The 10,516-nt window shown below is 45.0% G+C and overlaps 1 long non-coding RNA gene across 1 annotated transcript; it reads right to left on the bottom strand.

Moving 5' to 3' along the window:
* Nucleotides 1–2,987: 2,987 nt before the first annotated feature.
* Nucleotides 2,988–4,659, bottom strand: LOC113573047. Its single transcript, XR_003410175.2, has 3 exons — nucleotides 4,579–4,659; nucleotides 4,180–4,383; nucleotides 2,988–4,068 (listed from the first exon to the last, which is right to left on the bottom strand). It is a non-coding gene; the product is annotated as an uncharacterized LOC113573047 (long non-coding RNA).
* Nucleotides 4,660–10,516: the final 5,857 nt, after the last annotated feature.

A 10,516-nucleotide genomic window follows, 5' to 3' on the forward strand; every position in this document is an offset into this window, starting at 1 on the left:
TGAATAAGGAATAGCATCAAAACGTTCTCCAAGAGCAACAATGGAACAATGCTTTTTCCAGCATGATGGCGCACCATGTCACAAGGCAAAAGTGATAACCAAATGGCTCTGTGAACAAAACATTGAATTTTGGGTCCATGTCCAGGAAACTCCCCAGATCTCAATCCCATTGAGGACCTGTGGTTAAGCCTCAAAAAGAGGGTGGACAAACACAGAAACTGATCAACTCCAAACACTGATTTGGCAAAAATGGTTTGCCCAAAAAATTGCCCAGAAGCTGATATCCAGCATACTAAAGCGAATTGCAGAAGTCTTAAAAAAGAGGGGTCAACATTATAAACATTAAGTCTTTGCTTAAACTGGATGTATTTTTCAACAAAAAGTTATATGTTTATAATTGCACTTCACTATACCATATAAACATCTGACAAAAGGATCTAAAAAAAAACTGAGGCAGTAAACTTTGTGAAAACCAACTTTTGGCCATGACTGTACATTGAGACAATGTTTGAGTTTCTGTGCCTAATCATAAGAATATTCTGTTTTCTATTTTGGCAATTTTATAAAATTGATCACTATGTGACTGGACAGTAAACATTCATAGTTTGAAATGTTATATACATTTAGTATGTAACATAGCACTGTCATGGTTGCCCCCCATCTGACAATGAGGTTCCCATGTCGACGACTACCATGTGTTCCCTTATTTTGGTTTTGGTCTTGTTTAACCCCATGGCTCATTTCTCCGCCCCTTATTGGTAATGCTGGTGTCTCATTATTCCGCATTAAGTTGTGTATTTAAACCCTGCATTTTTCTTAGCTTGGTTGTCAAGTCTTTGTATGTGCTCCTTGTCATTGTCCTCTGAAGTTTTCATCTTTCTAGCCTACTGATTGTTTTCATGTTTTTTTTTTACCTTTTTATCTGTTTTGTTCTTGGTTTTCTGTTAGTTTGTCTCCCCTTTTTGGTTCTCCAGTTATCAGTGCTTGCTTTCTTTGTCACTCTGTTGGTTTAGTTATTATGTATACCCTTTGTAATATTAAAGAACTGCATGTCTCAATGTTACAAGTACAGAATGACCAAACTGTCTTAGTCAGAGAATAACATGACATTAAGTGAGAATTCAGCCAGAGCTTAATGGTACCAGTAGGGGTTGACAACACACAGGTTGGAATATCTGTACTGATTACAGTAGTTCATATTGTTTGTGAACAAGAATATGTTTATTATTAGACAGGTTTGTGTGTGTATTCATTCTCATTCATATATATATATATATATATATATATCTATCTATCTATCCACTGGAACTGTGCACACCACTGTGTCACGTCCGCAGACCTGAACGTTCTCCATTTCCCTATCAACTGATTCACTTCCGTGTCTCCTCCCCTTTGTGTATGGCTGTTCTGAGTTTGTCCCTAATTGCATTCCTATGTAAACCCTGGTCCTGCATCTCTTGTTCATCAGTCATTCTTTGTCATTCAGTGTCTCTCATTGTTTTTGCTAAGATGTCGCTCGTCCATGCGCCGCGCTCATATGTTTGTCCAAGCCCCTAGCTCCTGTGTCTCTCATTAGATTTTGTTTGTTCTCGCTCCTCGCTCCTATATAGCTTGTATATTCCTGTTTAATCTCGCATCTTGTTTCCAATTCCTGTTCCCGGCCCTTCCTGATCCAATTCCTGTTCCCGGCGTGGAGGAAGCCACCCATCCTGATCCAGTTCCTGTTCCCGGCCTGAGAGAGGCCACCCATTCTGTTACCAGGTCTGTTCCTGTGGTCGCGCCTCCGGACCCGCCGCCGCTGGACAACGTAGCCGCGCCTCCAGACCTCCCAGACCCGCTGCTGGATGCTGCAGCCATGCCCCTGGAACTTCCCGACACGCCGCTGAACGCTGCAGCCTCGCCTCCGGACCCCCTGGATCCGCCCCTGGTCACCACAGCCATGCCCACGGACCTACAACTGACTGCTGCACTCCTGTATCTGCCATATAATGTTGGAGTAGCACCTCCAGTCCAGCCAGGTCCTGCTTCAGGTGCTACAGACACCTCACTGCCTGGTCCTCCTCATGGATTGGATGTAGCCAGGCCATTTCCCATGCCTCATGTTGGTCTTAGCACCATGGTTAATCCTTCTTTTGACTCTCCTGTGCCAAATAAGGCTGCTACAGGTGGACTCCCTGAGATACCTAGGACTCCTCTGCTCCTAGAGGCTATTTTGTCTGCCCCAGTGATTGCTTCTCCTGTTATTACCTCAGCTCCTGTTCCTGGTTTCATCTATGTTCACATCTGCAGACCTGTCAGTTTCCATGGTTTCTCCTCCCCTTTGTGTCCAGCTGTTCTGAGTTTGTCCCTAATTGCATTCCTGTGTAAACCCCATTCCTGTCTTGTTTGTCAGTCATTCATTGTCTCTGCTAAGATCTTGCTCATCCATGCTCCGCACGCATATGTTTGTCCTAGCTCCTGTTTGTATCTCATTAGATTTTGTTTGTTCTCACTCCTTATTCATATGTAGTTTGTATATTCCTATTTAACCTCGCATCTTGTTCCTCACCCCACGTCTGTTTTCTCCTCACGCTCCCTGCTTAGTTACGCTCACTGTCTATGTGTAATGTTTAAGCAGGGACGAGGGGAAAGGTAGAACGCAAAGGCAAGAGGCTATTAAATAAGCAAGGTTAACAAAAAACACAGGAAGCTAACATACAGAGACAAAGGGAAAACACTGAGGCAAGTAAAACGAACTAAGTATACAAATAAATCAATTGCAATAAACAGCAACTTTACATGAACAAACTTACCAAAATAACCAAACTAGAAGACAAAACACAGGGCTTAAATAACCAAGACAAAATCAGGCACTAACCAGACTCAGGTGAACATGGGAACAGGGGGAACCAAAACACAGACTGGAACGAAGGAACAGACGAGGGGCAGCCAAAACAAAACCAAGGAGCGGAACAAGGAAGAGAAGGAAAAGCAAAGACAAAATAGAGAAATCATAAAACAGGGACACCAGGAGAGTGGCCGATCATCACAGAACCCCCCACCGAAGCGTGCAACACTGGAGCATGCAAAAGAAACCCAAAACAAAAACACAGAACCAGGATATGACACAGACAAGCAGAATGGGTAAGATGTGGAGCAGGGACAAGACCCAGAAACAGAGGCAGGAGGTCAGTAAAGAGCAGGAACAAAAGGGCTGTACAAGGCAGAGACAGGGCCAAAAGGATGAGGAGACAGGATAGGAGACCGACGGGGGGGGACACGCAGAGCAAACAAAGAAGCGGAAGCTGGGCTAGGGGCAGGACTACAGACAGGGACCATATACGTGATACAAGGCCAAACCCTGGACAGGTGCAGGAATCAGGGCAGATTGAGGGATGTAAGTAGGACAGGGAAGGGGAGGGGAGTCGGACCGGCAATGTGGCTGGAACAGGAGGCGGGCACAGAGTCAGGAGAGGAGACATGCTGGTAGCGGGAACAGTTTTAGGAACAGAAGCAAGAACAGAGAAGTATATTCAGGACAACAGACACGGGAACAAAATATACAATTGGCATGGATACAGGTACTGGGATGGGCAGGGTAACTTTGATGCCACATCAAACCCCCGGTGGGTACAGGGGGTCCGGAGGCGTGGCTGTGGCAGTCAGCGGTGCTGCAGGGATATGTGAAGGGCGCACCTACAGGTACAGACTTGACACATGGAACAGGAACAGGCTGAGAGACCTCTTTGGTGGCAAAAACAGGCCAGGCAGCCACCACTAGGCCAAGAACAGGAACAGAACTGGTGGCATCCACTATGCCAGGAACATGACTTGCGGCATCTCTCGTGCTGGGGACTGGAACAGGATCAGGACGGGCGGCATCTCTCTCGCTGGAGGTGGGGACTGCTGGTTGGTTTCCTTCACACCAGAGACAGGGACTGATAGGGAGTCTGGCAGCTACAGCAGGCTATTTTGGTGGAGCAAATCGTGTAGAGAGAACCCTCTGTCAACTCTCTGGAGAAAATCCACCGTTATAGCCTCCTGAGCCCTGTGCTGGAGTTTTATTTCAGCCCATGCAAGCGCTTTACCCTGGAGAAATGTTTTCAAAAACACTATCTTCATAAACTCCGTGGGATTAGGGCACGTCAAGTGTTGAAAGTAAATGCGGCATTGCATGACATAATGTTACTATAGACTTACCCTCCCCATTACACTCACTGTGTGTGGCCATAAGCGAGGGTAGAGCCAAAGGTTTCATCTCTCTAAGCGTAGAGAGCAGGGCCCCGATGTAATCTATGTCCCCTTTCGGTAGTAAACCATTGTGCGGTGGTGGCTGAGCTGACGCGGACGGAACACGACGTTACTTAGAGAGGTCCTCCTGCTGCATTCTTGTGGTTGGTTATTCTTTAATGTTTTAGCAGGGACAAGGCGAGAGACAGAATGCAAATGCATGAGGCTATTAAATGAGCGAGATTAACAAAAACACGGGAGGCTAACAAACAGAGACAAAGGGGAAAACACTAAGGCAAGTAACACACGAACTAAGTGTACAAATAAAACAACTGCGATAACGGCATCTTCACACATGAACAAACTTACCAAAATAACCAATAAACTCGAAGACAAAACAGGGCTTAAATAACCAATACAATCAGGCACTAACCAGACTCAGGTGAAAATGGGAACAGGGGGAACCAAAACACGGACTGAAATGAAGGAACAGACAAGGGGCGGAGAAAACGAAACCAAGGAGCGGAACAAGAAAGAGAAGGAAAAACAAAGACACAACGGAGAAATTATAAAACCGGGATGCCGGGAGGGTGGCCAATCGTCACACTATGTTTCCTTGTTTAGTTCTCTGCTGTTCCCTCGTCTGTAATATTTTCTCTGTATGCTTTAGTTAACGTTATTTTGTCTAACTTAGTCTCGCCCTAACCCTATTAGCATGTTATTGTTCTGTTAGCCTGTTCCTCTTATGTTTGTCTGTTTTTTCTTTTTTTTTCTAGTCGGTATTGTTAGTCTGTGTCTGTTAATAAATACATTTACTTATTCTATCCCATCCATCCCTTATATTATGGCTTCCCTAGTTAGTTCAGTTTCACATAACATCCAACGCGCACTTCGCAAGTGTATTCGCTCTCCACCCCTCCCGCGTTACACACTGCCCCAACCCAACTTTCTTAATTTTATTTTACAGCATTTTGACAAGGTACTATATTCTCAATTTTCTACTTTTTTCTCAGTTACTACTTTTGTCAGTAACTCAATATCTCATTTTAATTTCTACGTTAGATTAAACTAAACCCATCTTTAAAATGATATGTAACCCAAGATTAGAATTAATCTGTGTCCAGAAAAATGGTAATACCAACATTCATTCCTCATCATCATGTATATGAGTAGAACATTATACCTTTATGTCTTTGTTCCTAAGCATGCCATCTCTGTGATAGCTCAGTAATCAATTCTGAGAATAATTACACTGGACTGACACAGGAAAAGAATCATTGCCTGAAAATGGAGCATCAATATTGTTTTAATTAATTAAATTGGCAATGGAGAAAGTGGACATGGCCCTAGCTCTAATGAAACTAATTGAGGGTTATCCTTGAGAGTCAAATAAACCTGCACCCACTATAAACTAGGTCAGCACCCTTTTTATCATACTAAACAGCAGAGTCATGCATTTATTTAACTCTTCACTCACTCATGACTACAACAGCCAGGCTACAACAGCCTTCAATGCCAGAAGCAAATGGAAAGTGGATATAAAAAACAGAAGAATTAATCTCTATAATTCCCAAATGATATAACTCAAAGTGCGAAGAACAGGACCATAGTTTTGAACTAATTGTAGTTAGTGGAACTATATCATAAACCTATTCATTTGAGACACCTGTTCTTGTGGTGTTTTAGATGGTTTTTGCTGAGGTTATGGCTAATTTATTCCAAAGTTATGATCTTAGTGATGTAGTTATAACTTTGCATAAACATTAGTGGGGACTCGATTATCAGGCTTATTTATTAGTGTCATGTCCACAGACCGGAGCGTTCCCCGTTCTGGTTCGATCTCGTTTATTCTCGGTGTTTCTGGTTCGATCTCGTTTGTTCTTGGTGTTTTTGGTCTGATCTCTTTTTTCTCTGTGTTTAGTCCGATCTCGTTTGTTCTCTGTGTTTAGTTCGATCTTGTTTGTTCTCTGTGTTTGGTTACCTTTGCTGCATGTTGCCTTCCTTGTTTAGCTCTGTATCTTCGTCATCAATATTGTTTGTTCATGTTACATTGCCAGGTTCTGTGTTGTTCCCGTTTGTCTGTCTTTATGCTCACCATTATGTTTTATTATTGTTGTTCTCCGTTAGTCTTTCCTTAATGTTTTGTTCCCTTGTTGCCCATTTCTTGCCATTACCCTGTTATCATATTATTTTTCTGTTAGCCTGTTTGTTCTTCATTCTATTCTGTATTGTTAGTCTGTGTCAATTATTAAACTTATTATTTGTTTATTTTAGTAAATCAGTTTGGTTTGTTATGGAGTTACTTCACAGAGTGTGTTCACTTTCCACCCCCTCCCGCATTACAGAATGACCAACCCACTAACACCACAGCGAGTGCATGCCTCTCCGGTCAGTGGTCACTTTGCTGTGAGTTTTCAGAGCAGGACCACCCCGGGCAGAATAACACCCCTGGCACTGAGGGGACAAGGAGTTCTCGACGTAAGTCCAAGAAGTCTGCCAAGGGTAAGCAAACCTGTTTAAACATTAAGGAAGTCGAGACTCCCGGCAAGTGCTCACAACCTTCTGATCATGCTATCGTTAATGATAAGCTTACTGCAGAAGTCTCCAGCAGTGTTCATGTGGCACTTGAATGGACAATTGGACTATGGATTTGAGGATTTGATGAACCGTCTGCAAACTGGGCAGCCTTGGTATCTCCCTTCTATTATGGGCCCTCCACATGAGTACAATGGGGAGGGTTCCTTAAAGGGATTCATTTTACAGAGTAAGAACTATTTCAATTATCTCCTCTATCCAGATCCTCCAGAATTCCTGAAAGTACGTTTTTTATTGTGATTTTAAGAGGGTAAGGCCTTACAATGGGCAGACCTACTCATGACGCATGGACCAAAACAAACAAGTACCTTAGACGAATTTTTTGACCAGTTAAGGGCCAGGTTTTCAAAACCTAAACCCACTGCCATCGTTGACCAGCTCTGTACCCCATCACCCATTACAGCCGCCCAGCTGGTCCCTGCTTCTGGTGTGAAAGATGCTGCCAAGCCTGATCCGGTCCCTGCCTCTGGCGTGAGAGACGCTCCCTGTCCTGATCCCGAGCCTGTTCCCGGCGCGAGAGACGCCGTCCGTCTTGAGCTTGTTCTGGTACCCGGCATAGTGGATGCCGCCAGTTCTGTCCACGCCTTCGGACCCCCTGGACCCGCCGCCACCACTGATGGCTGCAGCCTTGCCTCTGGACCCCCCAGACCTGCCGCCGCTGATCGCCACAGCTGAGCCAGAGGATCTGTCGCTGATTTCTATGTACCCGGACCCGCCGCCGGTTGCCGCAACCGCACCCGAGGACCCGTTGCTGACTGCTGCACACCTGGACCTGACGCCGGTTGCCACAGCCGCACCTGAACACCCGTAGCTTACTACTGCGCCCCCAGGCCCACCACTGCCCGGCACAGCTGTGCCTCCAGACCTGCTGCTGTTGACCACCGCAGCCACACCTCTGGACCCTGCAGCACCACTGAGCAGCACAGCCCCATCTTCGGGCCTCCCGGACCTGTCGCTGGCCAGCACAGCCACACCTCCGAACCTGCTGCCGACTACCTTAGCTGTGTCTCTGGACCTCCCTGCAATGCTGCTGACAGCCACAGCCATGCCTCGGGACCTCCTGGACTCGCCACTGAATACCACAGCCATGCCCTTAGGCCCACCACCGCTGAACATCGCGTCACTGGACCCAGTTGTTCTTAGAGTGGAGCAGGCCACAAGTCCCAGCGCCATGTGCCAGGCCTGTCCCAGCACCACGTGCCAGGCCTGTCCCCATGGTCGCTCTTTGAAACTCCCCTGTGGCTCCTGTAGCTGCTACAGGTGTGCCTCTATTTGGGACTCCCTTAGTCACGCCTCATGGCGAGCCAGTGACCCTTGAGGTCCCTCTGTCAATCACCTGGATGCATATTAACTCCTTGTTTATGCTGGGTGTCGCTCCTCAGCTCCCTGAGGCTGCTGCGCCAGCACCCAGTAATGTGCCCTTGTCTGCTTCGGTGTCTCCAGTTCCTGTGTTGCCTAATCCTGTTCCTGGTTTCATCTATGTTCCTGTTCATGTATCCATGCCTGTTTGTGTTTCTGTGCTTAAACCTGTTACCCTGCCTTGTGACATCAGTCACCCTACCTGTCCCTGTTCCTGTATCCATGCCTGCTGTATGTTTTGTTCCGGTGCCCTTATCTGTCATAGTTCATGTGATCTCCCCTGTCTTTGCTTCTGTCCCGGTCCCCAGTTTCGTAGCTATGCCCCAGACCAGCAGTTCTCCTCTCTCTTCCTCTCATGTCTCCATGCCTATCTGCAGTCACAACCACGTCTTCAGTCCCACTCCTTTCCACGCTTACCACGACCCCAGTTCCTGCCCAGGGTTTGGTCCTAAGTCCCATGCGTGCCCCATATCTTGTCAAGAGCCCTACCCAGAGTCTTGCCCCTGGACCCATCCCTACTCCTGTACCTCCTTCTCACATTGTCTCTACCCCTGTGTCTCCTACTAATGTCGGTCCTTCATTTGTCCCTTGTTGTTTTTCGGTTTCTGGTTCTTCTTGTCCTTCTTTGGTTGGTTTCGTGCTTCCAGAGTCGCACGTTAAGGGGGGGGGGGGGGGGGGGGTACTGTCACATCCACAGACCAGAGTGTTCCCTGTTTCCCGGGCAACCTAGTTACTTCCGGGTTTACGTCAGTGTCTGTGGTTACCTGTATCCTCCCCTTAGTCCCCAGCTGTTTTGAGTTTGTCCCTAATTGTAGTGTTATAAAAACCCCGTCCCTAGGTATCTTGTTTGTTGGTCATTGTCTTTGTCCTAGAGTGTCTCTATCATTGTGTTTCTGGTTCGATCTCGTTTGTTCTCGGTGTTTAGTCCGATATCGTTTGTTATCAGTGTTTAGTCCAATCTCGTTTGTTCTCTGTGTTTAGTCCAATCTCGTTTGTTCTCTGTGTTTAGTCCAATCTCGTTTGTTCTCTGTGTTTAGTCAATGCTCGTTTGTTCTCTGTGTTTGGTTACCCTTGCTGCATGTTGCCTTCCTTGTTTAGTTCTGTATCTTCATCGTTAATATTGTTTGTTCATCTTAGCCAGGTTCTGTGTTGTTCCCATTTGTCTGTCTTTATGCTCACCATTGTTTTATTATTGTTGTTCTCCATTAGTCTTTCCTTAATGTTTTGTTCCCTTGTTGCCCATTTCTTGCCATTACCCTGTTATCATATTATTTTTCTGTTAGCCTGTTTGTTCTTCATTCTATTCTGTATTGTTAGTCTGTGTCGATTATTAAACTTATTACCTTTTATTCTAGTCAATCGGTTTGGTTCGTTATGGCGTTGTCACTTCGCAAGTCTGTTTGCTCTCCACCCTCTCCCGCGTTACAATTAGCTCCAGTAATATGCTTGCATTTGACATTAAGCAGAGGTCCATGTCTTAAGTAAGGAATTAACAAGCAGAGAGCTTGTGTTTGTGTGTGTAATGAATGAGATTAGAATGGATATCTAGCACTTTGGCAAAGGTATAGCACCCCACCACCACCTTTTTAATGCCACTTTCAAATGTTTTCCAGAGCAACTTAAAAATCTGTTTCCCACTTCACTTCCCCATTCAAAAAATATTCATCTTACTATTATTTCTGTGTTTTGTGTATCGATTTTCTGCTTGCTGCTTGTACTGTGGCCAGGCTGAAGGGGACCTTCAGAGCAGAGTAAACTGACCAGTCTTTGCTGCCTCATTATCCTGGACATTGTCAGGGATTTGTTGCTCCTGCTACCATGAAGCAGGAAGTGGCTTTTTTTGCTTTCTGAGCTGCTCTCCCAGATGAAAAAAAAGTTCATCTGCATACTAAACCTTCCACCCCCCATAGTAGCCTCTGTAAACACATTATTTTTCACACAGATATTCTTCATTGGGAACAAAATTGTTGACATCTCATCACACCAGTCCAGCCTGAAAAAGAAAAGACCAGGAATGCAAATCTTTAGGAATTTTTAGAGAAAGATTTTTGTAGGAATTACTGTGAATTATCATGGAATAATGGCAAATTAATGGTAATAATTAATAATTCATTAATATATTACTTCTTTTTTTAACATTTCTTTTATCTCAATAGTATGTGTTGGTCTTCTCACAGGCATACCATACAACACAGCTGACTACAGATAGAAAAGAAGTCTTCATAAATGACTTCTTGATAAAATCAAAAATAAGTAATTTGTTCATAGGACAGAACTTACAACCATCAGGATGGATCTGTCATTAAAAACATGGACCTCATGAGCCAGACAGGTTTGTATTATAATTATTGTA

The sequence above is a fragment of the Electrophorus electricus genome, chromosome 10 (assembly GCF_013358815.1).
Source record: "Electrophorus electricus isolate fEleEle1 chromosome 10, fEleEle1.pri, whole genome shotgun sequence".
In the NCBI taxonomy this organism is placed as follows: Eukaryota; Metazoa; Chordata; class Actinopteri; order Gymnotiformes; family Gymnotidae; genus Electrophorus; species Electrophorus electricus.